The sequence below is a fragment of the Procambarus clarkii genome, chromosome 85 (assembly GCF_040958095.1).
Source record: "Procambarus clarkii isolate CNS0578487 chromosome 85, FALCON_Pclarkii_2.0, whole genome shotgun sequence".
Classification (NCBI taxonomy): domain Eukaryota; kingdom Metazoa; phylum Arthropoda; class Malacostraca; order Decapoda; family Cambaridae; genus Procambarus; species Procambarus clarkii.
Genome location: NC_091234.1, coordinates 17,316,992 through 17,342,693, shown reverse-complemented (window position 1 = coordinate 17,342,693; position 25,702 = coordinate 17,316,992). Strand labels below are relative to the sequence as shown.

General features: G+C 45.1%; 1 protein-coding gene across 1 annotated transcript in view; it reads left to right on the top strand.

Annotated features, from left to right (window-relative positions):
* The window catches only part of LOC123746654 (plexin-B), a 364,020-nt gene that overhangs the window by 7,999 nt on the left and 330,319 nt on the right, over window positions 1–25,702 (top strand). The window lies entirely within an intron of this gene.

The window sequence follows — 25,702 nt, the reverse complement described above, 5'->3', positions numbered from 1 at the left end:
TGTGGGCTTGTTTGTGGTCTTTATATATATATAATAATATATATATATTATATATAACATATATATATATATTATATATATATTATATATAACATATATATTATATATATATTATATATATATAAATTTCTCCTGGACGTAAGCTGTTTTTATTAGACTTGCAGGTTCTGACTGCTCTGTTGGCCGCCAACCTCAATAGCCTGGCTAATCGGGCTGTCATTAGGGAAGCCTGGCCTCAGGCTCACCTACATGATCAACAACTTGAAACATGCAGCTTATATAGACTTCGAGCTGGCCGATAAACTAATATTTTTCCCTCTTGAATGGCTTTTTCATCGTATTGGCATTTTTATATCGAAAAATAGTTTTAAAGTGCCTGTTTAATGATTTGTGAGCGAGTATATATATTTTTTAGACAGGTATGCTTATGCTTTAGACATGACAGAAGAAAATGTATATATATATGCTGGTTAGCATTGTAAATGTGTGGCCACGTCTGTGGTAGAAAATAATAATAAAAAGGTATGCTTATAAGGTGATGACCTGTTCGCTTACTGTCCTGCTGGGTTGCTAGCACCCGGACTGAAGGTGGTGGGTGCTCCCCAGGATGTCGTCCCAGATAAGAGGGGGGCGGGTGCTTGATCATCTGGGCTGATAAGCATGGGTATATTGACGAGTCATGGGCATCACCATTATTTACGTCGGGCTAATGGTAATCGGATACCTCGCCTACCACCACGTATTTACTCACAACACGCCTCACTATTCAGCTAGTTGAATACACAAGGGCGGCGCGGCCCGCATCTTTTCGCGTCGTTATAAAATCAATTAAATGTTACATCACTATCAGTTTTGAAATGCTGTATGGCCAACCCGTTGTCCGCGCCACTGTCTGTTCAACCCGTTGTCCGCGCCACTGTTTGTTCAACCCGTTGTCTGCGCCACTTTGTTCAACCCGTTGTCCGCGCCACTGTTTGTTCAACCCGTTGTCCGCGCCACTGTTTGTTCAACCCGTTGTCCGCGCCACTGTTTGTTCAACCTGTTGTCCGCGCCACTGTTTGTTCAACCCGTTGTCCGCGCCACTGTTTGTTCAACCCGTTGTCCGCGCCACTGTTTGTTCAACCCGTTGTCCGCGCCACTGTTTGCTGTCAAGTTTCGTAACCCCCTTTTCATCTGCTGTTCTATCACCACACGTTTAATTAGACAATTCAGCGTGATTGTCTCCTATTGTTCCCTGGAAGCTGGGTGATGGCTTTTGACCCGAGGAAATAGTACCCCGACGAGCAGCAGCAGGGGGAATGCCCCATGGGTGGGTCTTTGAGGATAGGATGGGTCCTGGATGGGTATTGGTGGAACGGGTGGGTTTAGGCTGGTGGGGTGGGTTGGCCAGGTGTTAATTTGATGGTGTTCGTACTACCATTTTTCGAAAATAGCCAGAGTTTGGCAGACATATACTATGTAATACTGAAGTAGTGCGGACTGCTGGTATGGCATAGGCATCAAAACATGGCATTAGTTTTTTGTTGTACTTTAAGGATTCCAAAATATAGGTACATGACGTTAGCAGCACGACAGCGGGCGTACTGACACATACAATGCCCGAAACGCTTTGCGTAATAGTGGCTTTAGGCATTGTATGTACTAGCTCTATCTATAAAGCCAACAAACTTTGTAAAATCTCTTTATGTATGTACCTTTACCTAAATAAATATTATTATTATTATTATTAATGAACAACTTTTTTTAGTTTTTTTACATCCAACCGGAAGGTGTACCGGCACAATTATTTTTTTTGCTATTTACACTCAACTGTTTCACTCGTGTCTAAAACATTTGTGTTCATATTAATGGCGTTTCTTGGGCTAAATGTTGCTTTCATCCAAAACTTGATTGTCAAACTTTTTAAGATTTTTTGTGTAAATATTTGAATTAATTACACTCGTATCGTGGTCCATGGGCTAAGGCCCGAGTAGGGGGGGGGGGGGGGTTACCCACGACCTGGGTTCGACCCCCATCATGCCCCAATAATTTTCTCCTGAATTCATTGCTACGAGATCTGATCAGTTATTTTCAACGTCCTATTTATATGCTGCCGTGTGTGGGGTGGGTGACAGCTCTATTTATATCTCCTTTGTTAATGCCTTTCGTCCATTTGAATGCGTCAGCCATATTGCCTTTTGATTTACACCTTTTAGCAGAGAGTAATATCAGTGCCGTCACTGTATCTTCGTTGGAAACATTGAGGAGGCTTGGATTCATTTTGTCATCTTTCGTGTGAGTTTGAATGATGCAAAAAATTGATGCACTTGAATTTTATTCATATAACATATACCTCGCATATTTATTTTCACTTATTGAATATATAATTGTAATTCATAGTCTTATAATGTAATATAAGCGACATTATAGTCTCAGATAATACGTACTCAGACCACAAGCTTTTTATCAAATTCAAACTAACATCAGTACCCGTACTTTGTCCAACAGGATTAACAAGCGAGACGGGTTATTCTATTCATTCAATTCAACTTTCACGATAGGATTGACTAGGAAAAATAAATATAGAACTAGCAAACCTCCTGTGGGAAACAGTCTTGAGCAGCGAAACTCCCAGGCAAGGAGTTTCAAAACTGTACACAAAATATAAACGTATTGTAGTGAGACATAGTAAAAACAGCAGGGTAATCGTATTCAGTTGAAAGGTAGGGTAAAGTAGTTGAAAGGAAAGATAGGTGCCATAGGCACAATCAGAGAACACTGTATAAACATCAGAGGTCCACGGTTGTCCAACACCCTCCCAGCAAGCATAAGAAATATTGCCGGAACAACCGTGGACATCTTCAAGAGAGAACTAGATTTATTCCTCTAAGGAGTGCCGTACCAACCGGGCTGTGGTGGGTATGTGGGCCTGCGGGCCGCTCCAAGCAACAGCCTAGTGGACCAAACTCTCAAAAGTCAAGCCTGGCCTCGAGTCGGGCTTAGGGAATAGAACTCCCAGAACCCCATCAACCAGGGATGCCAGTACACCGCATTGAAGGTAGTCAATATTCTACCCCCAAATGCTAGAAATATTTCGGATTTAAGGCATTCATTGGCAAGAAGTAATTTGTCCTTTTCCTACAGGCAGAGGCAGAAAAGAAATATCAGTTTGCAATGAGTCTTTTTTTTTTTTTACTGCTACATGCGACATACGTATCCCAATAATGTTTTCTATACGTCAATCTTCATAGTTTTCCGACTTGATTCCTTTGATTATTACGTATGTATCGACCTCAAAACGTCAGGTGGGTTGCTTGGCTTAGTACCTTTCTAGCTAGAAAAAATTGTAGCATTTCTTACAGTGTGGCAAATAGTGAACGGGTTGGGTTAGGCATACGAGCCGAAGAGGCTATAGTTTTGACAGGTCAGACAATTTAGTAGCGTGACATTAGGCTATGGAGTGTTACTGTATTTGCTCGAAATCAGAAGCAAATAGGTCTAGGTAGAAGTTCAGTGACTTGTGAGTAGCCTAGCCGACTAGACCATTCATTATTGTTTAATTTGTCTCTGCTTTCTCTTGATCTCCCTGGTGGAGGCGGAGGCAAATGGGCAAAATGTTTCTTTCACCTTGATGCCCCTGTTACCTAGCAGGAAATAGGTACTTGGGAGTTAGCTGCTACGGGCTGCTTCCCAGGGATGTGTAACAAAGGAGGCCTGGTCGAGGACCGGGCCGCGGGGGCCCCGAAATCATCTCAAGATTAAAGATTCTCAAGATTCAAGATTCATCCTTACCTTAATTTAGTCTTACAAATGTTACTCATTGATATTAACTCTCGGTAGTCATTTATTGTTTTTCTATGTCGAGTTGCATCCAAATGTTACATCACCACTTTGTCTGGCGCTAAATGATGTAGGTCTACAGATGCTGCAGTTGGGCCAAAACTCGATCAAACCCTTTTTGGCCTACCTTCTACCTATCACTTTGTTAAAATAGTTGGTAGAACAAGAACTTAATCCTTGTAAATGAATACACACAAAAGAATAAAAAATACACACACAATTTTACATTTTCTACCGAAAATGTAGAATTATTATGTCTTGGAATAGTACACAGCAAACTAAGAGTAGAGATGACCAGCTCGTATTTCACGCCCTCCAGAGAGTAGAGGTGGATTTGGGTAAAAAAAATTTATAGAGCAAGATACCGTGACACATGATCCATTTTATGGCTTAAAATTCGAACACCTTGTTTTGTACGTGTCCATTAAATTGGTAATGGTTTGTCAAAATCTCTCTTAACCGCACCCAGGGAACTGTTCTTTAAGCGCTGTGAATGTCACTACCTTACGTTATCAAAGAAATTAATTGCACCAGTGTCCAACCCTCATCAGAGTTTTCTCAGCAGTTTAAGGTTGTAACATAAATTTTCAGTGTATATGCAAAAATATCTTTCTGCCGTATTATTATTACCGTCTTAAGCCTTCTCTGTCGAGATACATTTTGTCTATTAGTTTTTCTTTAGTGATTCCTATTTCTCCTTGACTGACTGGCTGACTGCTGCTGTTTCTCATTTTCTTCCTCTTGTTCGTCTTATGTTAATAATTCTTCATTTTCTTCATATTTTCATCTGCTTATGGGATATGCTACATTATTACTGCTGCTAGGCTAATGCTGCTTCTTTTCTTCTCCTTTACGTAACATTTCTAGGGATCCCGAGTACTTGGTATTAGAACCAAAGTTGCTATTAATTACTCGACACGAGTCACAATAAACTTCATCTTGTGACTTTGACGACCATCAGTGAGAAATTTAGAGCTATCGTTGATATATTAGAGTCGTTGTGGCCTGTGTTACCTCGGCAGGTTTTTTGCTTCAGGGTCCTCAAACATTCATGCCCAGGGTCCTCGAGTGTCCTTTTTGCTTCAGGGTCCTCAAACATTCACGCCCAGGGTCCTCAAAGGTCCTTTTTGCTTCAGGGTCCTCAAACATTCACGCCCAGGGTCCTCGAGGGTCCTTTTTGCTTCAGGGTCCTCAAACATTCACGCAACTGAAGTAGACGAGAACAATTGCTTAGGCGAATCTTAAATAGCCGTGCAAAGCATCATTCCTTTGTTCAAAGCCGTCCCATCCCAAATCCTTCTAAGTGCTATATTTCTCCTTTCTCCCTTATCTCCTCTTGGTTTCAGTTGCTTGCTCAAACTCCCTTTCGTGTCCTCTCTTGTATAGTTAAAGATTTTGTTACCGCTTTAAGCCATTAACGCGTGTTCAGTATAGATGATGCACTGGTTCATCACTATGATGAGGGATACATAAACCATTATAGTGCATTGATGTCAAGGGACGCTGCCACGGGTACTCAGCCGGTGATTAGTCGTCTTGTGATTGATTTGGTAATGGGATAGATTCTAGTTAGGATAATACGCTATTAATCAGATAATGGAATATATTCAGGCTAAGATACTACGCTCTTAAATGATTTGAGCGAGAGATGCCTTCTATTGTCCTGGTAGCCTAGTGATATAGATTCTGGGTTGGATATGTTAGGCCCTCCCTATCCTAGGCTGTTATTTTTTTAGTGCAATAATTTCAGTTATGTCTAGGATAATTTGCTAATGATGTGGTATTAGATAAAATAGTGTGCTGTTGATATGGATTATTACTAGATATTATTATAAATAAAATCTACAAGGGCCGTGACGAGTATTCGAACCTAACACACAACCCAGCTAAATGAACAATGGAGTTCAGTTCTTGAACCGATTATGTACCTTTTTCAATAACCGTTTCTACCACCGCCCACGGGATAGGTATGGGGTGCATAATAAAGAAAACCAAAAATTTTAATTGCGTAGCATCAAAAGAAAACAGACTGTAGCCTAGCGGCAAGCACATTTGTTGAGGCGTTCGTGGTGTGCTCCCGGCAATCAGTGGTTGGCAAATGTGCTGCATGGTCGTTACTGAAATGTTAAACAAATTCTTTTTCCGCGGAGGTCTTCGTTATCCTGTGTGTTTTTTTTGTATTGTTAGTAGCATTTTTTTGTATTGCCTGTAGCATTTTTTTTGTATTGCCTGTAGCATTTTTTTTTGTATTAGTAGCATTTTTTTGTTTTGTTAGTAGCATTTTTTTGTATTGCCTGTAGCATTTTTTGTATTAGCATTTTTTTGCATTGTTAGTAGCATTTTTTTTGTCTTGCCAGTAGCATTTTTTTTTGTCTTGCCTGTAGCATTTTTTTTGTCTTGCCAGTAGCATTTTTTTGTATTGCCTGTAGCATTTGTTTTGTATTCCTAGTAGCATTTTTTTGTATTCCCAGTAGCATTTTTTTAATTTATGGTGCTGTTTTCTTCCATTATCATAAGTTATGAATTCTCGGCAGAAACGCTGAATTCGTAGAATACATCTGGAGATATAAACCGCTTCATTTACACAAGATTAAAATATTTTATTTTTGTCAATGTGCTATTTATTTCGCCGATATAAAAGCATTTACAAAATAGAGGGATAAATGTTGTTTTACCTAAATAGAGTTTAATTTTGCCCTTTCATCTCTCACCACCTTGCATTTGGGTAGTGGGTTTGGTAATTTCTGTCTGCCAGTAAATCAAGTGTTGAATGCAATCCGGCACTGCATAGTTTATCTTGAGGTTATCTTGAGATGATTTCGGGGCTTTTAGTGCCCCCGCGGCCCGGTCCTCGACCAGGCCTCCACCCCCAGGAAGCAGCCAGTGACAGCTGACTAACACCCAGGTACCTATTTTACTGCTAGGTAACAGGTAACAGTTTGGCTGCTCTTTGTTTTCCTGCCCCCCCCTCCCCCCCCCCTACAGCAACAGTCTCCGGGCGCCGTCTCATAACACCATATTTTCCTCCCAGGAATTTCTCTCTCGAGGAAGATGAATAGCTTAGGAAAAGTCTTATTGCTTGCCGCCGAGGATAAAGCATAATCACAGTTAAATACTCCAGTCTGAAACAGCGTTATAGTCTTGCCGCGAAATCTTCCCCATTACCTTGATTGCACTCCAGAATCCGCCTTAGTTTATTTTCATTTAAACGGTCTTATACAAACCTCATGGTTTGATAATGGACCGCAGTAAACAACAGTTACCGGACTGGCGCTGCAATCTTAGATTTTGGCCCAAAATACGACATTAGAGTTAACACTTAGTTCATGGCCCCCTTAGTTCATAGGGGCCTCGTAGCCTGGTGGATAGCGCGCAGGACTCGTAATTCTGTGGCGCGGGTTCGATTCCCGCACGAGGCAGAAACACATGGGTAAAGTTTCTTTCACCCTGAATGCCCCTGTTACCTAGCAGTAAATAGGTACCTGGGAGTTAGTCAGCTGTCACGGGCTGCTTCCTAGGGGTGGAGGCCTGGTCGAGGACGGGGCAGCGGGGACACTAAAGCCCCGAAATCATCTCAAGATCTCAAGATGATAGTTTTATCATATTTTCAGGCGCATGTGTGTGTGTGTATTCAAGAGACAAATATATACAATTAGTGTAGCCTAAATCTATCTCTTCGGCTAGACCTCTCACGTTTTTATGTCTAATACGACAAAGGTCTAGTTTATGACTAGTAATATTGGTTGCGGTGAAGATTAGTGAGGCTGTACTTACCTGGATTTTACCTGGACAGGGTTTCAGGAGTTATACTCCCAGAGCCCGTCCTAGACTTGTGAAAATTTGTTCCAAAAGGCTGTTGTTTGGAGCGACCAACAACATTTGTTATGCATCTATTAACATTTTCCTTTACCTCATAAAAAATTAACAAAATCGGAATTATTCTACAGGTTAGTTTTTAGTTGTCATTTATTATGTACCGCATAATAAATGCGGTACATAATAAATCTACAGTCCAATCTACATGTGTAGATTGGACTGTGGGCTGTGTTAGTTCTCAAGAGAGAACTGGATAAGCACCTTCAAAGAATACCTGATCAACCAGGCTGTGATTCGTACGTCAGGCTGAGAGCAGCCGCGTCCAACAGCCTGGTTGGCCAGTCCAGCAACCAGGAGGCCTGGTCGACGACCGGGCCGCGGGGACGCTAAGCCCCGGAAGCACCTCAAGGTAACCTCAAGGTGGCCTATGTGAGCTGGTGTGTAAATTGGATGGTCAATCAACTTGAGCTTCTAGTCTATAGACGATTAGTAAGTTCACATTCCCTGGCCTCCTTATTTTTGCTGCTAAATTATTGCGACGTGATAATTTTACTTTTAGGTTTATTGTTCTGAGTAAAATATATGGATTGAAGGATTATCTTGGATTTTTTGTGTTCCAGGTCTTATTAGGCAAGGCTTAGTTAGCGTCCAGGATCTTACCTGGTTGATGGGGTTCTGGGAGTTCTTCTACTCCCCAAACCCGGCCCGAGGCCAGGCTTGACTTGTGAGAGTTTGGTCCAACAGGCTGTTGCTTGGAGCGGCCCTCAGGCCCACATACCCACCACAGCCCGGCTGATCCGGAACCTCTCTTAGAAAACAGTCCAGTTTTCTCTTGAAGATGTCCACGGTTGTTCAGGTGAACAACCGTGGACAACCGAATTAAACTTGCTGACGTTTAATTCGGTTCAGTTGTGTTAGTTTCCTTTTTCCTGTGTATACACTTAAAGAAATACGCACAATTAAAGGAAACCATGTAATCACGCACTTCCTTAAAAATTTCTACCATGGGAATCTTCACAGCTGTCTTGCATCTTTAAAATATACCAACAAAGATGCAAAAGTCTGGCATCCACCGCGAGGGTGGTGAGCGAGGCTGTTTTATATCCATATGCTTATGGCACCGGCTGAAAATAATGCAAACCAACCCAGCTGTAATATTTTCTCACTTAAATGGTCAAATCTGGCTATCCTGAGCGTGGTAAGTTTTCCGGGATTTTCTCCTCGCGGCCCTGGATAAGTCTTGGCCTTTTTGTGCGAGGAGCAGCTCGACCAAGAAATTACTGTCCAATTTTCTTTGTAGGCAAGAGTGAAAAATAAGAAACACTGCGCAGACATGTTCACTTAAAATTACACGGGTATTTTGTAGTAAAATTGCTTTATACAAATGGCTGTAGGGAGCCTTCCGGCCGAGCGGACAGCACACTGGACTTGTGATCCTTTGGTTTGGGGGGTTGAAATTGCCTAAGCTACTCTATCCCTTTGAGATGTATTTCTTGCTTATCTCAATAAACATACTTAAACTTGAAATCCTGTGGTCTTGGGTTCGATCCCAGGCGCCGGCGAGAAACAATGGGTAGAGTTTCTTTCACCCTATGCCCCTGTTACCTAGCAGTAAAATAGGTACCTGGGTGTTAGTCAGCTGTCACGGGCTGTTTCCTGGGGGTGGAGGCCTGGTCGAGGACCGGGCCGCGGGGACACTAAAGCCCCGAAATCATCTCAAGATAACCTCAAGATAGCCTATATGCCGGATTGTGAATTTATTTTGAGTGAAAACTGCTTAAGAGCCATTTAAGAGAAAAAAAAGTTGCACGAGCTTTTACATATAAAAAGTAATGTCATACTTTGCCAGGAATAGTGCATCTAATACTGTAAACATTGTTTACTATTACTGTTTCAAACTAGAGAATTAATAACATTGTGCACATTCATTATTAGCGGAGCACGAACAGTGAGGTGTATCCTGGTTCACAATACACTAAGTTTACTTGAAGTCCAGAACTGTGTTCTGGGCTAAAGTGTAATTGCAGGTTTTCAGCAAGGCATTGTGGTGGTCTCGGTAACTCATTCCGTAGTTGGTAAACATAGCCTAAGTCGAACACCAAAACACAATTAATATTCAAACATTGTCGAGCCTGGCCACAGGCCGGCTTCGGGGAGAACAACTTCCTAAATCATCTCTAGGTATACGGCTGGATATAGAGAATTTTTTTTAATTGTCAAATAAGTTGTCAAACTCCCATACTAACGTATGGGCCTCGTAGCCTGGTGGATAGCGCGCAGGACTCGTAATTCTGTGGCGCGGGTTCGATTCCCGCACGAGGCAGAAACAAATGGGCAAAGTTTCTTTCACCCTGAATGCCCCTGTTACCTAGCAGTAAATAGGTACCTGGGAGTTAGTCAGCTGTCACGGGCTGCTTCCTGGGGGTGGAGGCCTGGTCAAGGACCGGGCCGCGGGGACACTAAAGCCCCGAAATCATCTCAAGATAACGTTTGCAGAGTACGACGGGTAGCCATCCATTTTAGTAATCCATTTTGACAAGTTTTCCCAGAGCCAATATTAATAGGTTCTCTTATTCATAGTCTTAAGTAGTAAGAAGTTACTTTTTCAATATGCTCGATTCGTCAACCGGATGCCGGGATTCAAGGATATTTTATATATTTTATTTTCTGGCTTGGGCATTAGTTATGAATACTAAAGACATTTCCACGAACACTGAGGCTTGAAAATTTATTAAAATCATATATTACAGAAATCACAATTGCGTGATGCATCAAACCATATCGTAGCTCAGTCGATTAAGGCAGTGTCTGGGATGCTCTCGGACGCAGGTTCGAATACTCGTCACGGCCCTTGTGGATTTGTTCATTAAAATCATATATCTTTGTCTAGGCCTATTAAGTATTCTAATGTTATTCCAGTAGACATAGATCCCCTTCTATCCTAACTTTGGTTATCCTTCCGCTGTCCAATAGATTACCTGACATTTATTATTCATTTAATTATTGTGTAGCTAGGGGGGGAATGGTTATCACAGGACCCAAGGTTAAATTGAGCAATTCAGACTTTTCCCATTCACACTAGCCTAATTTGCTTCTCAACCATTCCACTTCTCTGCTATCCTACAACTCTCGTTTTTTTCCCAGTTGTGGCGGAAGCAGCTTATGCGAGCCAGCCCGTCTGGCTCACCGCTTGGTAACTTTAGGATAGGCTACGGTACGAGTTTTATTTTTTTCAAGTTGGAAGCTCAACTTACGTCGTATGTTTGTGGCGCTGCACTTGATCCATCAAGTTGTTGTCTGCCACGAATGTGCCAACATACACACTACATTGGGCATGAGCTGCTAGACAAAATCTTTGTTTCACATTTTTTTTTTTTAACTTTGTATGGTTCAGAATAAAAATATGGAACTTGAGGTTACCCTATTCTTAATAGATTTGAGTGTGCCCTGTATTTTAAGGAATTGGATCTTTGAAAGTAACCACAAAGTAACCTATGATAATAGTTCGTGAAGTCACTAGTGAAGGCGCCTTAATCTCTCATAATTAAGGGTCTAGTGCGAGAGATGACTTTTCTTTAGCAAAAGAAAGCACCTTTGATTTCTTTCAGTGAATCTTTCAATTTCACTAATGGCATCTTTATCTCTTATCTCCGGGGATTTATATGATGAAAATAGAAAATATTGAGGTAATACAATGGGATCGAACTCGCGTCTCTTGACTCCAGGCACGCACTGACCACAGGACAATGATGGAAGTGGTGTGTCGAGGAAGTCCAGGGACACGAATTCTATTCTCTCGCATTCACTCAATATGTTCTCATATATTCATCACATTTTGTAATCTGATTGTGCATATTTCAGAATACTCTCAGGAGTTAACGATATTTTCCATGGGGTTGTGCAGGTAAATCGCCCGAGTTAAGGAAACAACAGTGGTTATATCTTATTGATTTCTTAGTAGGATGTGCTTAAGGCCGCTATGCATTGTATTAGTTTAGTGTTTTTGATAATAAGGTCAAGGGTCTTTCCCACTTAGGTTTGGATCTATTATTTACTGGTTTAGGCTACGTTTAGGTTGTTATTCCATCATTCTTGACTTGATCAAAGATGTAAGGCATACACTCGTGCAGCTATCAAGTGCTACAGTGCTGCTAGCCTCTCACACGACAATATCAACTTGGTTGGATTGGTGTTGTGATTCGTCTGAGGTTCCATGTTTGTACATTGATGCATAGTTATTGTGTGTAATTATTGTTTGCGGCTAGTTGTGCTAGGCTTTTGTCGGCTGTAGGTGAGGATATTTCATTGCTTTATTAAACAATTCTATTTTAAATAAACCCAAAAATAGACTACAATCGCCCAGAGCTAGGCTATGCCTACCATCGTCTACCACTGTTATTATGTAGCATACATAAATCTGTGTATCTATGTATTTACGTATGTAGCTTAGCCTAGCATTTTAAAGCACTACAATCACTTTCTGTGGTTGATTGTTCAATAAATCCCTGAACTATATGTTTGACAAATCTCTCGCCCTGTCCATGGAGGACAGAAGAAAATGTATATATGCTGGTTAGCATTGTAAATGTCTGGCCACGTCTGTGGTAGAAAATAATAATAAAAGTTGTTATTATTATCTTTACCATAACCATTAGCCTATTGCCACCTCCAATGCACCTACTGCGCTAGTTATTCAACACACTTTACATATCTTGAGATGACAGGCTCTCTTGGATTACATTAAAACAGACCTATTTAGTTTCATATTAATTTGTGGACCCATTTTTTTCCTGCAAATTAGCATACCTTGAGGTGCTTCTTGAGCATGCATAAAATAATAGATTCCGTAGCGTGTATTTTGTAAAGATAGGTTATCACAAAAGCTGCTTTGAAAATTACGAGTTGGAATAATAATGAACAGGTATCGTAAGACAGAACTGGGAAATGTCCCTTTCCGAGGTTAGTTATTGTAACAGTTATGGCGGGAGGGGAACGTGAAGTGAACTGGTGTGTTTGTGTCAACTGCCTACACAGCTGGGGTGTCAGGACCTCGTTATGGTCATAACTAAATGTCATGTTGACAACCGGTGCCTGGCGCGCACTATTAGTGTGGACCCTGGTAGCCTGCCACGTCCTTGCTGGCCATGGTCCGTGGTTGTCTGTCAGTAGGTCATAGCCCCTGGCTGTCTTGTCAGTAGGTCATAGCCCCTGGCTGTCTTGTCAGTAGGTCATAGCCCCTGGCTGTCTTGTCAGTAGGTCATAGCCCCTGGCTGTCTTGTCAGTAGGTCATAGCCCCTGGCTGTCTTGTCAGTAGGTCATAGCCCCTGGCTGCCTTGTCAGTAGGTCATAGCCCGTGGCTGCCTTGTCAGTAGGTCATAGCCCCTGGCTGCCTTGTCAGTAGGTCATAGCCCCTGGCTGCCTTGTCAGTAGGTCATAGCCCCTGGCTGCCTTGTCAGTAGGTCATAGCCCCTGGCTGTCTTGTCAGTAGGTCATAGCCCCTGGCTGTCTTGTCAGTAGGTCATAGCCCCTGGCTGTCTTGTCAGTAGGTCATAGCCCCTGGCTGTCTTGTCAGTAGGTCATAGCCCCTGGCTGTCTTGTCAGTAGATCATAGCCCCAGGCTGTCTTGTCAGTAGGTCATAGCCCCTGGCTGTCTTGTCAGTAGGTCATAGCCCCTGGCTGTCTTGTCAGTAGGTCATAGCCCCTGGCTGTCTTGTCAGTAGGTCATAGCCCCTGGCTGTCTTGTCAGTAGATCATAGCCCCTGGCTGTCTTGTCAGTAGATCATAGCCCCAGGCTGTCTTGTCAGTAGGTCATAGCCCCTGGCTGTCTTGTCAGTAGGTCATAGCCTCTGGCTGTCTTGTCAGTAGGTCATAGCCCCTGGCTGTCTTGTCAGTAGGTCATAGCCCCTGGCTGTCTTGTCAGTAGATCATAGCCCCTGGCTGCCTTGTCAGTAGGTCATAGCCCCTGGCTGTCTTGTCAGTAGGTCATAGCCCCTGGCTGTCTTGTCAGTAGGTCATAGCCCCTGGCTGTCTTGTCAGTAGGTCGTAGCCCCTGGCTGTCTTGTCAGTAGATCATAGCCCCTGGCTGCCTTGTCAGTAGGTCATAGCCCCTGGCTGTCTTGTCAGTAGGTCATAGCCCCTGGCTGTCTTGTCAGTAGGTCATAGCCCCTGGCTGTCTTGTCAGTAGGTCATAGCCCCTGGCTGTCTTGTCAGTAGGTCATAGCCCCTGGCTGTCTGTCAGTAGGTCATAGCCCCTGGCTGTCTTGAGACGTCCTAGCCACCCGTAATCCAAGGTTATTTGACAATTCATAAGAACAAGGTAACTGCAGAAGGCCTATTGGCCCATACGAGGCAGCTTCTATTTATAACGACCCAATCCCACTCATGAATGTCCAACCCACGTTTGAAACAATCGAGGGACCCCGCCTTCACCACGTTACGCGGTAATTGATTCCACAAATCAACAACCCTGTTACCGAACATCAGAGGTCCACGGTTGTTCAGCACCCTCCCAGCGAGCACAAGAAATATTGCCGGAACGATCGTGGACATCTTCAAGAGGAAACTAGATTGTTTCCTCCAAGGAGTGCCGGACCAACCGGGCTGTGGTGAATATGTGGGCCTGCGGGCCGCTCCAAGCAACAGCCAAGTGGACCAAACTCTCACAAGTCAAGGCTGGCTTCGGGCCGGGCTTGGAGTAGAACTCCCAGAACCCCATCAAGCAAGCTTTGTTCATAGCTACCTGATGTGTTCCAGCAGAATAGACCATGGTGCGTAATTCCATAACCAGGTTCCAGCATTTGGCTACTTGGCACGGTCCAGCAACTTTGAGCCCGTGGCTACTGAGTGTGTGTGTGTGTGTGTGGTCGACGCCTTCCGGCAACACTAAAAGTAACACTGCTCCTGCACCGAAGCGCCTGTGATTTGCAAGTGGCGGGTATTCAAGTTTGGAGACATAAATCAGCGTGCAGGGAAAGCGGGGAGTTCGCCAACCACCCAGTTATTGACTGTCAGGACAGAACAAATGTAAACAACTGGGAGTTTTCACTGGTAACACAGCTTGTTTATACGGCAGTGTTGGGCAGGCTGCCTCTACTGGGGGAAGGGGTGGGGTGGATGGGTTTGTGGGGGGGGGGGCAGGAAAACGTGCCCAATCACACTTTTATATTGCTATTATTTTTTCTACTACTTTAGATAGTCATGTTTCTCCTCTTTGCGTTATCTTGCTATCTATTTAGCTTGGTATTTGTTAGTTAATTTCACTCCGTCTCGACATCCAATCTGTATTGTACCTTGATGGGGTTCTGGGAGTTGTTCTACTCCCCAAGCCCGGCCCTCTTGAAGTGTCCGGGCCCGGCTGCTGTATCCCAGCCAAGGTTCTGCTGTATCCCAGCCAAGGTTCTGCTGTATCCCAGCCAAGGTTCTGCTGTATCCCAGCCAAGGTTCTGCTGTATCCCAGCCAAGGTTCTGCTGTATCCTAGCCAAGGTTCTGCTGTATCCCAGCCAAGGTTCTGCTGTATCCCAGCCAAGGTTCTGCTGTATCCCCAGCCAAGGTTCTGCTGTATCCCAGCCAAGGTTCTGCTGTATCCCAGCCAAGGTTCTGTTGTATCCCAGCCAAGGTTCTGCTGTATCCTAGCCAAGGTTCTGTTGTATCCCAGCCGTCTGGCACCTTCGTCTCTCTCCCCTTTCCCTTTACTTCCATACACTTAAGTCTTTTCACTTTCCCACACTTTTGTCTTTTGCCCCCTTCCTACAATTTTTTTTCCACCAGCCATCACAGTTTTATGCACTCTTCCAGTGTGTTTAAGCCACCATTCAGTGTCTATTGTTATCGTTGCACTATTCACCTCTTCCTCTGCAACATTTGATTTTCTTGAGGTTATCTTAAGATGATTTCGGGGCTTTAGTGCGGGGCTTTAGCAGCCCGTGACAGCTGACTAACTCCCAGGTACCTATTTACTGCTAGGTAACGGGGGCATTCAAGGTGAAAGAAACTTTGCCCATTTGTTTCTGCCTAGTGGGGGAATCGAACCCGCGCCACATAATTACGAGTCCTGTGCGCTATCCACCAGGCTACGAGGCCCCTTTTCCTTCCCCCAGAATACACAACTCGCTCGCCCTTCCATGTTTTTCCTTTCCACCGCCCTTGAAGATCTTCCGCGTTCCCATTCCACCCTAGTTGCCTCTCCTTCCACCCAACATCACAACCCCTTTTTCCTTTTACCTCGTGTCATTCTCCTCTTTAACTGCTACTTTTACTATTTCCACCTCTTGCCGCCCCTCGCTCCCGTGGCACTCCGTTCCGGTCACTACTTCCATCCCCTCGCCCTGCTCTCTTGTCTTTAATCCTTTGTTCATTCTTACTACATTGTCGCCCTCTGGCCTCCCTATTGTCCACCTCCGTCCCTTCCCCCACTTTCGTCCGGCTCCCCCTCCGTCCAGGTAGAATTGTAGATAGGTAGAACAGAGAAGGTAGAATTTAAGATAGTACAAGTCTATCGTTTGTGTAGGAATGCTGAGATTTTAGCTGAAGGAAGTATAGGCCTACCTGTCAACTGCCTTTTTCTCAACCAGACCACACATTAGAAAGTGAAGGGACAACGACGTTGCGGTCCGTCTTGGACCATTCTCAAGTTGATCGTCCCTTCACCTTCTAGTGTGTGGTCTGGTCAACATACTTCAGCCACGTTATTGTGACTCATCGCCTGCAGAAAAAGGCAGTGTTAGTACAAGCAGAATTTGGTGTAGCCTATATTAAATTGTAGACCTATGCACCATGCAACAGCAAGGCTAGAAGTCTAGGAGAGAGTAGCCAATTACACCAATATAAGCCCAAAACCAGAATAAGAGTGGAGACAGGAGACATCTCCCGTCACGCAGGGTGCAGTCGCACCTCCACAGATCACCAGTATCAGCTCTTGATACTGGTAATGGCTCAAAAGGGCCACCACTTACGGGCTATTCATGCCTGTGCCACCTTTTGGGTGGCTTAGTCTTTATCAATCAATCAAGAGTGGAGTTAGGGATGTTGAGAGGAGGGACGGAGAATGTGGGGGTTGTGGTAGGGGGCGAGCTGGGGGAGAATGTCTGAAACTCATAAACACCAACTCACGAATACCTCTAGGTGCCTTCTTTGATAACATAATCTTTTTACTGGTAGTCGCTGGAGTCTTATGTTGAGTCGTGCTACAGATTTGCATACTGCAGACTTGCATAAACCACTAAAAGTGCTTGCTTCAGATTGGCTATTGTCCCATCACGTGGGATAGTTTGCGGGCGTTTCATAAGTGAAACGTTTCACTTATGAAACGTTTTGTCGCATTTCATAAGCATTTCATACGCTTGGCCAGGTCCCAAATCTCCCAGAACCCCATCATGAAGGTATCAAGCATGCTTAGATAAAAGAAAAGGCGATTGTAAAATCCGGTTATGTGATATAGATAAAAATAAGTGGATATTGTATAGGCAGAAACTGTCTAGTTAAAGCAATAGCACTGATCGACTACAAGTGTAGTAGGGGCTCCATCCTTCACACAATGTTGGAGTTGAGGGCGTGCTGGTGGACTCCAGAGGGGTCATTATCCTTTATCAGGACACTGGAAGTGTGGCTGACACTTCACCGCTAGATTATCAAGAGGTGACACGGTGTTCAAGTGTTTGATTAAGGCTAAAGACGCTAAGCCCCGGAACAACTCCAAGGTAGGCCAACCTGGCAAAGATAACGGCTCTTGAAATATAACCTTTCAGGCATGATAAACCCCCCACAGGAGACATCTCCCGTCACGCAGGGTGCAGTTGCACCTCCACAGATATGCAGTATCAGCTCTTGATACTGGTAATGGCTCCAAAGGGTCACCACTTATGGGCTATTCATGCCCGTGCCACCTTTTGGGTGGCTTAATCTTCATCAATCAATCAATAAACCCCCCTCACACTGCAGTTAACTCTGAAGAATATGACATTTTGATTTTAACCGGAAATTTGTGAATATATTAAAATTTTGTCCAATTGGACACTAGCAGTGAGGTCATTGGCACGTTTTAATCAATTATCAAACTGTTGGGTTAGATTTACAATCTCAGATTTCACATTAGGAAGTCAAAACCCGACGTGACAGGGCTCTGTAGTGTAGCAGAGTTAAGGGACTTGTTCGAAGAAGCTGGAACACACAGTTCGCTCCCTATTCTTTAACAAAATAAAGAGGCTACATGTCCCATTCGACATCTTTCCTGGTCCAGGATTCTTCATGCATTTACTCAACTATTTACGAAACTTGTACATCTTTACGCAATCATGTAAACAAACCCGCCATTATTAACGAAAGATGTACAGGTAGAATAAATATTTGACGAATTCCGGTCCTGGTCGTCGGAGTGCGTAGCCTAATCCCTCAAATGTCGGAAAGCGGTGTTCTTAGGGGGGGGGGGGGTGCATAAATTCCCCCCTCCACTGATTACAATTTTAAAATTGTAGTTAATAAACTAAAGGAAATAAAACTAAAATAAAGGCAATAGTGCGACCAGAGACCACAGAAAACTCCGATCAGTAGAGTGGGGAGTGCAGCTAATTTTGTAAATCTTTAGGACTGCTCAATACAAAGTTAAACACGATGTTTATATACGTTATGCAATGTTATGTTAACTATCATATACGATATGCAATTACCTCATGTGTATAATGTAGAAATACGAACATTTCTGATGGCTTTCCTGCACCTGGGTAGAGGCGAAGGCAGCTATAGCCTAGCGGGCCGAGTAAGCAATGGGGAGGCGGGGACTCCATTGGAAGATTTGCTCGTCTACGTTCACGAGGAAGCTTCCCATTATTTGTGGTCGGCAAGACTGGCGATTCCTCTGCCCTAATGGGCACTTGTAGGTCCCTAATTGCCACCTGCTTGAGGACTGGTCTTGCCGCCGTGTCACCTCGGGTTGTTGTCGGAGAAGGATGGTTTTAGACTGCACCTCCACCCCACAACACTACATCAATCCTACCCGATTCTCAACCGTCAAATTATCTTAATTGATTCGAAATGAGGGCTAGACGAGCGATAATAGACAATAGAATACATCATGTTGGGGATGATTCATGGTGCGTGTAGTCTGGGATCGCCGTGGACTGGCGTAGCGGAGAGCATTCGCCAGCTCCTGCCCTGTCTGCCCTTAGAAACAGCGAGCATATCGCTGTTTAGCAATGGTTGCACAGTGTTTAACCCTGTTGTAGCTCAGTCGATTAAGGCAGTGTCTGGGAACCTCCCGGACGCAGGTTCGAATCCTCGTCACGGCCCTTGTGGATTTGTTTATTTGTTCATTTACAGTGTTTCCTAGTTAACTCACTGGACGGTATCAGTTAGCTGAATGGCTGGGCATTGTACATTTTCTGACTGCCTAGGCACTGTTAAAGAGCGATTAGTTAGAATAGGCACTGTGTGTGTGTGTGTGTGTGTGTGTGTGTGTGTGTGTGTGTGTGTGTGTGTGTGTGTGTGTGCGTGTGTGCGTGTGCGTGTGCGTGTGCGTGTGCGTGTGCGTGTGCGTGTGCGTGTGTGTGTGTGTGTGTGTGTGTGTGTGTGTGTGTGTGTGTGTGTGTGTGTGTGTGTGTGTGCGCGCGCGCGCAACCCGTTCTCGCAAATTCGTAAAGTCAATATTGACTTATTAACTACGTGCATAGGTGACATACTTAACATAATAGATACCCTTAAAAAGATTCATAGAAAACACCGATCTTACCTAACCTTGTTAGTATCTTAAGATAAGCATCTTATTGCTTCGTAATTACAATTATTACTTAACCTATACCTATTATAGGTTAGGTAATAATTGTAATTACGAAGCAATAAGATGCTTATCTTAAGATACTAACAAGGTTAGGTAAGATCGGTGTTTTCTATGAATCTTTTTAAGGGTATCTATTATGTTAAGTATGTCACCTATGCACGTAGTTAATAAGTCAATATTGACTTATTAAATTTGCGAGAACGGGTTGGTGTGTGTGTGTGTCGGTCGTCGTCGATCGTCGATCGATAACGTCGTCGTCCCTTCACCTTCTAGTGTGTGGTCTGGTCAACATACTTCAGCCACGTTATTGTGACTCATCGTCTGCAAGCGATAAAAAGCTTAAAAACAGATACGTTTTAGGCACGTTTCAGGCCTTTTTAGGCACGTTTCAGGCCTTTTTAGGCACGTTTCAGGCCTTTTTAGGCACGTTTCAGGCCTTTTTAGGCACGTTTCAGGCCTTTTTAGGCACGTTTCAGGCCTTTTTAGGCACGTTTCAGGCCTTTTTAGGCACGTTTCAGGCACTTTTTAAGGCACGTTTCAGGCACTTTTTAAGGCACGTTTCAGGTACTTTTAGGCACGTTTCAGGCACGTTTCAGGCACTTTTAGGCACGTTTTAGGCACTTTTAGGCACGTTTTAGGCACTTTTAGGCACGTTTTAGGCACTGTTGGAGTCGCGTGCCAGCGATGGCGTGAGAGGTATAAATTTCCTGGTGCACTTGTTTGCGGACAAGTATTGAGGGAGGGAAGGCAGCTTCATAGTCATATTAATAATGTCACGAAATGCTTTTTATCGTGCTCTGATGGACTCTTCTCCCTGATGTGGCAAATGTGGTAATGCGCATACACACACACAAAAAAAGTCCCTGGAAAAAGTATGAGAGAGGTTAACATAATGACTTTATTGGTGAAGCTAGAGTTCCGTAGCCTTGGGGATGGAGCCAGAGTTCCGTAACCTTGGGTGGTGAAGCTAGAGTTCCGTAACCTTGGGGGGGGTGAAGATAGAGTTCCGTAACCTTGGGGGTGTGGTGGAGCCAGAGTTCCGTAACCATGGGGGTGAAGCCAGAGTTCCGTAACCATGGGAGGGTGAAGCTAGAGTTCCGTAACCTTTGAGGGGGTGAAGCCAAAGTTCCGTAACCTCGGGGGTGTGTGAAGCCAGAGTTCCGTAACCATGGGGGTGGAGCCAGAGTTCCGTAACCATGGGGGTGGACCCAGAGTTCCGTAACCTTGGGGGTGGAGCTAGAGTTCCGTAACCTTGGGGTGGTGAAGCTAGAGTTCCGTAACCTTTGAGGGGGTGAAGCCAAAGTTCCGTAACCTTTGAGGGGGTGAAGCCAAAGTTCCGTAACCTTGGGGGTGTGTGAAGCCAGAGTTCCGTAACCCCGAGACGAAACCCGGACCCCGTAACCTTGGGCTATAGATGACTTGCCCGAGGACGCGCTAGTATAGACTATTATCAATATTTCTGAAGGGCCTTGCATGTTTTTAGGAAAATGTATATTCGTCAATAACCCGACGTAAAAATGACGCATAGGCATTATAGACGTGATACACGAGACGGGCGGCTTTTATAACTGTTCATAAAAGGTGAAATATGGAGGGTGCGCATGCGGATCAAATATTTAAAGTTCGCCGTATCCGTGAGTTATTATTTTACGTCGAGAGATGGATAACGCGGTGAGTAGCCTAACAGCGCCGTGTGGGGTGGGTCTCGGCCTTGCTGAGAAAACTTGTAATTGGCTGAGAGAGGTGCCTGTCCGCATTGGCTGAGAGAGAAGTGCCTGTCCGCATTGGCTGAGAGAGAGGTGCCTGTCCGCATTGGCTGAGAGAGAAGTGCCTGTCCGCATTGGCTGAGAGAGAGGTGCCTGTCCGCATTGGCTGAGAGAGAAGTGCCTGTCCGCATTGGCTGAGAGAGAGGTGCCTGTCCGCATTGGCTGAGAGAGAGGTGCCTCTCGACATTGGCTGAGAAAAGTGCCTATCCATATTGCCTAATGAGTGTTTAGTCAGGCTGCACAGCCCGTCCTCCTGTTTAGATAGTGCCTATTGTGACTATCGTTAAGTCAGAATTCGTACATACGAAGTATGTACGATATGTAAAGTACGAATTCGTACTTTAGATACTAGTATACTGACTAGTAAGGAATTCTTTTAAAATTAAGCTAAAACACGAACTTAAATATTCCTAGGCCTAGGCACACACATGTACTATATTAGGCCTCAGATATCGTGTATTAGGCCTAGGGAGGTTAGGATAGGTTAGATTAGTGTGTCAAAGCAACACACAAAATAGTTTCCCGGTTTGTCTAATTCAATAGTTCAGATTTCTACGTTCTAATTGCGTTGTACGTTGGTATATATCAAGGGGGTGTGTACTCACCTAGTTGTGTTTGCGGGGGTTGAGCTCTGGCTCTTTGGTCCCGCCTCTCAACCGTCAATCAACTGATGTACAGACTCCTGAGCCTACTGGACTCTGTCATATCAACATATGAAACTGGTGTATGGAGTCAGCCTCCATCACATCACTTCCTAGTGCATTCCATTTACTAACTACTGACACTGAAAAAGTTATTTCTAATGTCTCTGTGGCTCATTTGGGCGCTCAGCTTCCACCTGTGTCCCCTTGTGCGTGTGCCCCTTGTGTTAAATAGCCTGTCTTTATCTACCCTATCAATTCCCTTGAGAATCTTGAATGTGGTGATCATGTCCCCTCTAACTCTTCTGTCTTCCAGCGAAGTGAGGTACTATCAAGGGTGTTGGTGTACTAATCAAGGGTGTGGGGTTCGCAGAGACATGTCAAGTCACCAACATGCGGTGCTGAACTAAAACTTTTACGTTCCCCTCCCCCCCCCCCCCGTGTAAGACCGCACCCAGCTACCATTTTTCTCGTTTATTCCGGGGGAATCTCGTTTGAACTGTTTTTCAAGTTTAAACCGTGAAGTGAATCGATTTGGGTTGTGTGTAACTGGGTGGGAGAATATGGCGTAGTGGTGGTGGTGTTGCTGGGGGAGGCGACCAATAGCAAGGCAACTCGGCACCGCTCCTGTGCCAGGTAAGTCCACTACGGGCTCACCATAGCCAGTGCTACTTGGAACTTGTTTTCAGTAGCTGAATCTATAACAGCAGCAGCAAGGCAAGGCGGGAGTGGTTCAAGTGGCACTTGTGACGTGCCAAGATTCTACGACTGACAGTGCGTCTGAGCCATCGGGTTACCCTCCAATTACTTAAGTGGCTCAAGGGACACAGACCACCTTCAGGAGCCTGAGTTACTCTGCCCTTTGTCAGCTGTAGTTTCAAAGGCGCCGCGCTGACCTCAGCTGGTGAAGGGTAAGAGGCCAGGCAGACGAGGTCCTCCTTGTCCGTGGTGAGTCCACCAAACACAGCCTTGAGGCTATCTTGAGAGATGGTTACCTTGAGATGATTTCGGGGCTTTAGTGTCTCCGCGGCCCGGTCCTCGACCAGGCATGCAGAAATCTGGCCAAAGGTTCGGCAGCTTTTGAACCTTCCCAGTGCGTGAAAAAGTTGCTGCTTAAATGAATTACATTACTTACAGCAGGGGAAGCATGTTGTTGTTATAGATTGTTACTCGGAACTAGTGCCAAGTAGCACGGGCTATGGTGAGCCCGTAACTTACCTGGCACAGGAGCGGGGCAAGTAGCACGGGCTATGGTGAGCCCGTAACTTACCTGGCACAGGAGCGGGGCAAGTAGCACGGGCTATGGTGAGCCCATAGTGGACTTGCCTGGCACAGGAGCGGGGCAAGTAGCGCGGGCTATGGTGAGCCCGTAACTTACCTGGCACAGGAGCGGGGCAAGTAGCACGGGCTATGGTGAGCCCGTAACTTACCTGGCACAGGAGCGGGGCAAGTAGCACGGGCTATGGTGAGCCCATAGTGGACTTACCTGGCACAGGAGCTGTGCTGAGGGAAAGCAGGAACATTATGTTTGTATCTTGCATATAACAATACTAGGCTCAACTTGTGGACTGAAAATGCTATTCCACCCCACCATTTGATCCCCATTCCAATTAGCGACAACCGTTTATCCACGCACCAAGGCGTGTGAATGATAAAACGAATTCCCAGAGGACGGGGCCAGCTTGTTGTCGTCATCACGTCTTCTAAGTGTAGCCTATTCGGTTTTCTGCTCGAACGCTTGGTCAAATTACCCTCCTGAGTGGCAACAACGCCCCACTCATTTACAAAAGCGATTTCTCGATACGATCGCCTCAAATCTCCGAGCCTCGTCCCTCCAACTCGCCTCCACGGATACGGTCGGAGTTTTCATCGTAATTGCGTCAAGTGATCGTCTAGCCCGGCGCCATCACGCTCGACTGAATGCAGAAAATAGGACAGATGGCGGCCACTGCTGCCTATTGTCACGAACGGGTTGGTAGTGGGGACGTGGTCTTGTTTTCTCTTACCAGAGTTACGTGATCACTGGCGGTAGTGATGGATTGGCTTCCTGGGGTAAAAAAAATGAGAGATTTGATGCAGTCTCTTATCTCTCCCCTCGTATCCTCCCCCCCCTTCCTTCTCTCTCTCCTCTCCCTTCCCCCGCTCCCTCCCCTCTCTTTCTTCCTTCTCCCCCACTCCCCCCTCTCTCTCTTCCTTGAGGTTATCTTGAGATGATTTCGGGGCTTTTTAGTGTCCCCGCGGCCCGGTCCTCGACCAGACCTCCACCCCCAGGAAGCAGCTCGTGACAGCTGACTAACACCCAGGTACCTATTTTACTGTTAGGTAACAGGGGCATAGGGTGAAAGAAACTCTGCCCATTGTTTCTCGCCGGCGCCCGGAATCGAACCCTGGACCACAGGATCACAAGTCCAGCGTGCTGTCCGCTCGGCCGCCCGGTTCCCCTAGGTGCGGGGTGTTCGTCCACACCTGTGACTGTAACCCGTCCTCCCAATAGCACGTCGCATTTTGACGTATACTCCACCTAGGGCCTCAAAATCGTCGTACGAGAAAATGATAGCGGCTTAGTCCAACCACTTGGAGTGGAAGGTAGAGCGACGGTCTCGCTTCATGCAGGTCGGCGTTCAATCCCAAACCGTCCAAGAGATTGGACACCATTCCTTCCTTCCCCGTTCCATCCCAAATCCTTATCCTGACCCCTTCCCAGTGCTATATAGTCGTAATGGCTTGGCGCTTTCCCCCTGATAGTTCCCTCGCGAAACTGACATACTGTCCCGTTTTCTGTTTTGGGTCTTCTGGTAGGTTAGGATAAGGGCGTTTTTGTACGACAGTTTCTTGACGTTGGGAAACCTTGGGTAGAAGGTTATTGGATTAGTTACTAAATGTTATTGATAAGCATCAGCGCGTGAGTGTACCCAGTAGTCTACCTTGCCTTACCTTGAGGTTACCTTGAGGTTACCTTGAGGTGCTTCCGGGGCTTAGCGTCCCCGCGGCCCGGTCGTCGACCAGGCCTCCTGGTTGCCGGACTGATCAACCAGGCTGTTGGACGCGGCTGCTCGCAGCCTGACGTATGAGTCACAGCGTGGTTGATCAGGTATCCTTTGGAGGTGCTTATCCAGTTCTCTCTTGAACACTGTGAGGGGTCGGCCAGTTATGCCCCTTATGTGTAGTGGAAGCGTGTTGAACAGTCTCGGGCCTCTGATGTTGATAGTTCTCTCTTGAACACTGTGAGGGGTCGGCCAGTTATGCCCCTTATGTGTAGTGGAAGCGTGTTGAACAGTCTTGGGCCTCTGATGTTGATGGTTCTCTCTTGAACACTGTGAGGAGTCGGCCAGTTATGTCCCTTATGTGTAGTGGAAGCGTGTTGAACAGTCTCGGGCCTCTGATGTTGATAGTTCTCCCTTGAACACTGTGAGGGGTCGGCCAATTATGCCCCTTATGTGTAGTGGAAGCGTGTTGAACAGTCTCGGGCCTCTGATGTTGATAGTTCTCTCTTGAACACTGTGAGGGGTCGGCCAGTTATGTCCCTTATGTGTAGTGGAAGCGTGTTGAACAGTCTTGGGCCTCTGATGTTGATAGTTCTCTCTTGAACACTGTGAGGGGTCGGCCAGTTATGCCCCGTGTTTCTAGGTGTATGTTTTAATGTTATTTATTCCATTCCATGTAGACGATGAGCCACAGTGAGTTGCTTTTAAGTGACTTAATGAGTTGGAGTTGTTTAATAGATTGTATTTTATTAATCTCATTTTTTGTCGAGATTAACCTACTTTACAATTAAGTCAGCTTGCAGAATGCATTAAGATTTTCAGTGGGGAGTATTTTAATTTCAATCTCCTTCCCTGTAGAACAAAAAATTAATTGAAACGTCTCGCCATATTTTGATTAAGGATGCATT